Here is a 6,186-nt window from a genome sequence, read left to right as displayed (position 1 = left end):
AGCCATTCTATGATTCTCTGATTCTATTCCAGCTTCCTGTGAGCCAGAAGCAGGATAAATGATAGTCTCTGTCTTCAGTTATTAGGGTTTCAAGGGAAGAAGTCTCTTTGGACCTTCAGCGTCTCTGAGTGTGACACAGTTAACAAGTATTCCTAAAAGCTCTGAATCACAGACAGATGTCTGGACCTGTGCTGGCTAGAGGCTAATCACTTTCTGAACTGGAATAAACCCTAAACTAGCAAACACAAGTCCTGGTGAAACAGCAGGGCTGCAGCATCATCCCCCTTCATTTCCCTTTTTCCCTTGGCTGCAGAGCTCTCATTGCAGCAGCCTGACTTCAAACACTGACAAATGTCACTGCTGACACTGCTATGGAGGGTGCACACCATCATTATAATCTGTATGCATTTAGCCATCCCAGCATGATAAGAGAATGATTAGGAGAATAGTTAGAGAGTAAATTAAAAACTCCCAGCAGTTTTCTGTGTGAACCTACTAACTTACAGGCATATTTTTTTCACAGCATTACTGAAAAATGCCATTAGTTATACCTGTGACTACATGTTAGATTTAAACCCCTGGTGAGAATTTTTATTAATATACAAATATGTTAGGGCTCTTATGCTGCTTAAAATGTAATTAACCATCTTCTGAAGATTAAGAGTACATAATCATAAAAGAACTGCACTCTTGTGCATTTAATTCTTCTAATCTGCTTTATGTTGATGTTAGTGTGGAAGAATAATTGCTAGTTTGCCTTAATAGTTTGGGTTTCTGCTATAGGAAGAAATTGTTAGTGAATGTATTTCTAAACTTCAGATTTGGTGTGCTTGCACCGATGAAAGACGATAAAGTGCAAACTGAGAATAGGAAAACTTGCTGCTTTTATCCTGCTGCTGCAAATGCCCAGCAGTGGCAAAGCTGTATTTCAGCTTCGAAAAAGAGAACAGGATGAGCATATCCAGTGAATGACAAAGGTATGAGCAATAAACTCCAAGTAATCTCTTTAAGCACTAATTTAAACACATAAGGTGTCAACCAAGCCATGGGGGGATCCAACAAGGCTTTTCAAGAAGGCTGTGGGAGCTGAGCTCATCACTCATTACAGGTGAGAGAGGAAGACTTTTGATTTGCTGGGTCGTAGGGTGGGAAATGAGCTTGTGAAATGCACTTAAAAAAAAATCAATGCTTTTATGTTTTCTTTAGAACATAGTATTGGAATTGTCCATCCTTCCAGGACTGCCACAATCTTCATACAATGGCCATCACGTTTAACTGAAAAGAGGTTAAAACCCTCAGAGATGCAGACTGCCGCTCTTTAGGGGTATTTCCTTCCTGGCAACATGATCGATAAACCATTAGGTAACTCTGATGACTGTGCAAAAATCAGCCTTTTTCCTCCTCCTCTCTCCCAGCGTTGCTTCCTGAATGCTAAGAAGAGGTTAAGGAAGAGCACTGAATGCTGCGGGTTGCCACCACTGTGCAGTGTGGGCAGTCAGTTCACAGGGGAGCCTATGGGGCAGGAACACCCATGGAAAACGTGGACAAAAAAAGCCCACAGTGCTCCTGCTGTGATGAAGGGGATGGAGACTGGCTGTTGCTCCTTGAAGACCACCAGAGCAGGGAGCTTCCTCCTCGCTTGAAGCGTCTAAGAGCTCTGCAAGGCGCTGGGAGAAAACCAGCCTCCATCACCAACTTCAGGGGTTGGAAAATAATTGGAAAAGAATCCCCCATGTATTTTTTCTTCTATGACTCATGAATTTCAGTGGGGTCCCTCAGCGCACATCTCTCCATGGGGTCACAGTGCCTTGTGGCAGGCAGCTGTGTCCAGTCGGGACCCAGTTCTAGGGGAGAGCGGTGACAGTGTGACCGCAGGGAGCAGCGGTATGCAGCCCGAGAAGGGCTCCTCGGCTGCTTTCTGCTTGTTTTCATTACTTCCAAATGAATGCACAGCCTTTATTGAAAGTCGCTTGTTTTCAGTGCAGCTTCCTTTTGAGGCAGGTGTGACAGTCAGCATTGCTCTGGGCCTTACACCATGCTCAGTTCTCCAGGCTTCCGGCTGCAGCTCCTCAAGTCAAAACCCACACAGACAACATAGATGTTCCTGTGGGCTTTCTATGTCCGGCGAGGGTCAGCTGTGGGTTAGGGAAAGGCTGTGCCCCAGAGGGCAGTGGGCATGGAACAGCCTGCCCAGGGCAGTGGGCATGGCCCCAGTGCTGAGGCTCAGGGAGTGCTGGGATGCCGCTCTCAGACATAGGGTACGTGGGGCTGAAGGGCCCTGCCAGCCCACAGCAGGCCACGGCCCTGTGCCCGCTGTGGCTTGACTCAAAGCATTCCAGAGAGGAATAAATACAGGTTAAGTACTAAAATCCTACTGAAACCGTGCAGGAGCTGAGTGCTCAGTTCCCTCAAGATTTTTTAGGCAGGTGGAATATATCTATCTAAGCCAAGGAAAAGGACACCAGGCTTCCAACCCTAGCTCTGCTTAAGGTCTGTTACTGCAAATAACCTTGTACAAAGTGGAGTAGATAACCTGATTAATTCTGCTTGCCATTCAAGCTTGCATTAAATAAGACGTGTAACTTCAGACAGAAAGCCAGCCATTCTTCTGTTCTAACAGTCTGCTGTCAACGCAGGACAATAAAATATGAATATTTTAGATTCATAGTGCAGACAAATAGGAAATAGGAGCTGTATTGTGCTTCACATGCACGGCTAGCTCAGTAATGCTAACGTGATTATCTCATTGAACTTTTGTGCCATCGCTTAAGGGCAGCTTTGTCTTGCTTAGCTGGGATGTACATATTTGTTTCTTCCATGCATAGCTCCATAGTCTTTTTTAAGCTTGTGGAAATGGGAAAATCTGATTTTCCTCCTCAGCCACAAGGTAGCATCATTCCTTGGCATTGCTTGGACCAGTACGTCTTAAGTGCAATTTTTACAGGTTCCTACCAAAATATTTTAATGTCTGCAGCTAGATTTCCAGACAGAAACATGGGAAAATCACACCAGAATTTAAAATATGAATTATAGCGTGGTTCACTCTCTGTAACAGAGAGACAAGGAGGGTAATCAAAACATGAAATATTCTGATTCATTCCTCTCCCTAAGCAGAAAAAAAATGTTTTCAGGATTAGTGGGGGTTTGGTCTAGATGGGCTGCCATTTGGTTATTCAGCTGTGAGATTCATTACCTGGGCAGGCTGGCTTTGCCAGCCCTGAGATCACAGCAATAGCATGCACCTGACGTGGGGTGGCAAAAAAAGCTGGGTGAATTCAACTCTAATGAAAACATCTTGCCACACTGACCCAAAAAACCATCAATCTGAGTACTCAGTTCCCTTTTTAATATCTAAATCCTTTTATTTTCTCTGTGCTGGATTTGTTTTATATTTCCCTTTTAAGTTAGCACTTTGTGTGGGGGTGGATGTTACGAAGACCAGTTTTGATGGAAAGTAGATTGAGCCTTGAAGACTTTCATCACTGCATTATAGCTCTGCTCCCTCCACCCCTCACTGATATCCCTCCATTTACATGAGTATTGGACAGGACTTAGGAATCAGCCCTGACTTGGCCAGTTTTATTGGGTTTATGTGGCAATGTTTTGGTAGCAGGAGGCTGCAGGTGTGGCTTGTGTGAATAGGCCAAGACCTGCCCCATCTTAAATCAAAGCCAGTTCCAACCAGCTCTAAAGGTGACCGACTGCTGCCCACAGCTGAGCCAATCGGTGATGCTGGTGGCACCTCAGCGATAACACACTTAAGAAAGGGTAAAATACATTCTGCAGCAGTTGTGAGAGAGAGGAATGAGAAAATGTGAGAGAAAACTCTGCAGACACCAAGGTTAGGGAAGAAGGAGGGGGAAGAGGTTCTCTAGGCACCGGAGCACGCATTTCTTGACAGCCCATGAAGAGGACCATGGTGATGGAAGCAGACCATGGAGGAACCCATGCCACAGCAGGTGGATATCCTGAAGGAAGCTGAAGCCAGCCAACACAGGAGCAGGCTGGAGCTGTATCCATGCAGAAGGGACCATGCTGGAGCAGTCTCCTGTTTATGGATGGTACCTTGCACAGAGGACCCGTGCTGTAGCAGTTCTTGAAGGATTGCTTCCCATGGGAAGGACCCCATTCTGGAGCAGGGGAAGAGTGTGAGGAGGAAGGAGTGACAGATGTGGACTGCTGGAACTGACAGCAATGCCCATTCTCCATCCTCTGTGCTGCTCCTTCACCCTGCTATGGTCATGTCCCAGGGCAAATAATGGCTGTGCATCCAGCCTCTGTCCTTTCTTCCCTTAGAGTATTTACAGGCAGATTTAACAGTTCCTCATTGACTGAAAGGGTTCAATATGCTAGCGAAACTTAAAAATTCAAATGATTATTAACAATTTTAATGAACTTTGTCATAAAATGTAACTATAAAGAATGCCCCATAAAAAAAAAAAAAAAGACCTTTCACAACCAGAAGTAAAAAATAACCTTTAAAAATTCTTATGAAATGTATGATGAAACTTAGAGTTGTAGAATCATAGAATGGCCTGGGTTGAAAAGGGCCATAATGATCATCGAGTTTCAACCCCCCTGCTATGTGCAGTGTCACCAACCACCAGACCAGGCTGCCCAGAGCCAAAGTTGGTCCCTCAGTGTGCATTAGCATTGATGTAGAGATGTAGAAGTTATAAAGGCCACTGTAGCTCAGGGATTTAGTGCAGGTAATAAGATGAAAAGAATGGGCACAGTCTCCTTTTGGTAGAATTGGTATGACAACATCTCAAGTCCCAGCTGAGCAGGGATCAAATCAAGATGTACAGTTCTGTATAAAAGTGAACGCAAAGCTATGTTGGATGCTCAGCATGCAAAGGAAGGTTCAGGCTATGTTAGAGAGTCTTAAGAAGAATTTGGCAGCTTGCTGGGGAGGAGGGAAGGGATGCAGAACAGATGTTCTGAAGATCCCTCTGGTTTTAACATCTGCTCCATAGTTCTTGCAACTGGGAGGGTCTGGATTTGATGACCAGTTTCACATTCCTGAAATGGCCATAATCTCTGCCCTGAAGCCCTCTGAGCCAAAGCAAGGGGTGAGTAAATATATACTTACATTAACTTCTGGACAATGATTTCAACTTGCTGAAGTCAATGGGACTTTGACGCATGATGGAAGCTAATCAGGTACTTACCTAGTTTCCTCATTAGTGATGAATTGGTCGTTTACTTTAGAGGACATAACATAACCACTGAAAGCATAGCAAATTCTTCATGTTAAATTGGCCTCTATGGAGCTCTATGAGTGAGTGAGCGTGTATATATGTGTTCAGAGGGCAGAAGGTTGTTCTTTTCCTCTCTGGTTTTATTCTCTTCCTCTCCACTTTCTATAGTATCCTCTTCCTATTTTATTTGTTGTTCTCTCCCCTCTTCCTCACAGTTTTTGTTTCATGTTCTTTTTCACAGCATTTTAGCCATAGTATCTTTAAGATCTTTACAGTCTCTATGTTTAAAGACTGACCCCGCCTCAAGGAACCCTAAAATGCCGTGTCTCAGATTCCTTATAAATGTGGAGAGGGGCAAAATGCAGCTTTCCCATTTCCCCAGCACTTTTTGGTTCTCTCAGCTAATCTACACTAATGTTTTTTGATTTTAATATTACTACAATTTTGGAGATATCAGTTACTTCCACTTTATATATCAGAATCTCTGCACTATGAAACCAAAATGCATAGCCGTGCTTTTCCTGAAGAGGCCATTGTCAAGGATTTCCCAAGCCCAAATATGATATAACTCTGAGTCTAAAACTTCTGGGATGCATCAGACATCCTCTCCATACACAGATCAACTACACATAAGATGAACAGTAGGTCAAAATTTTCTCTGAGAGTGTATGGTAATTGCTTATGCAATGAAACAGACGGTGAAATGTTTGGAAGCCATCACTCCTCTCATCCATGAGAAGCCTGGAGACCTTAGTCTAATGTGTAATAACCAAGAACTCTTCCTGGATGGAAGAGAGGACACTTCCAGCAAAACCTACTTAGCCCAAGTGAGAGCACAACATTTCCAGATATGGCTGTGTGATAGTTTGATGTACATGAGGCAAGAAAGGGCTTAGAGCAGAGAAGATATTCTCAAGGTATATTGTGCACCGAGAATAAACAACCATATGGAGGAAAGCCCCGAGGGATTTCTCTCTTCTTTCCC

General features: G+C 44.0%; 1 long non-coding RNA gene across 1 annotated transcript in view; it reads right to left on the bottom strand.

The window, feature by feature from the left end:
• The window catches only part of LOC107053566, a 36,350-nt gene that overhangs the window by 6,530 nt on the left and 23,634 nt on the right, over positions 1-6,186 (bottom strand). The gene's annotated exons all lie outside the window — the stretch shown is intronic.

Source organism: Gallus gallus, chromosome 5 (assembly GCF_016699485.2).
Source record: "Gallus gallus isolate bGalGal1 chromosome 5, bGalGal1.mat.broiler.GRCg7b, whole genome shotgun sequence".
Lineage (NCBI taxonomy): Eukaryota > Metazoa > Chordata > Aves > Galliformes > Phasianidae > Gallus > Gallus gallus.
The sequence above is the reverse complement of the archived record's forward strand: the minus strand, read 5'-3'. Positions and strand labels throughout refer to the sequence as shown.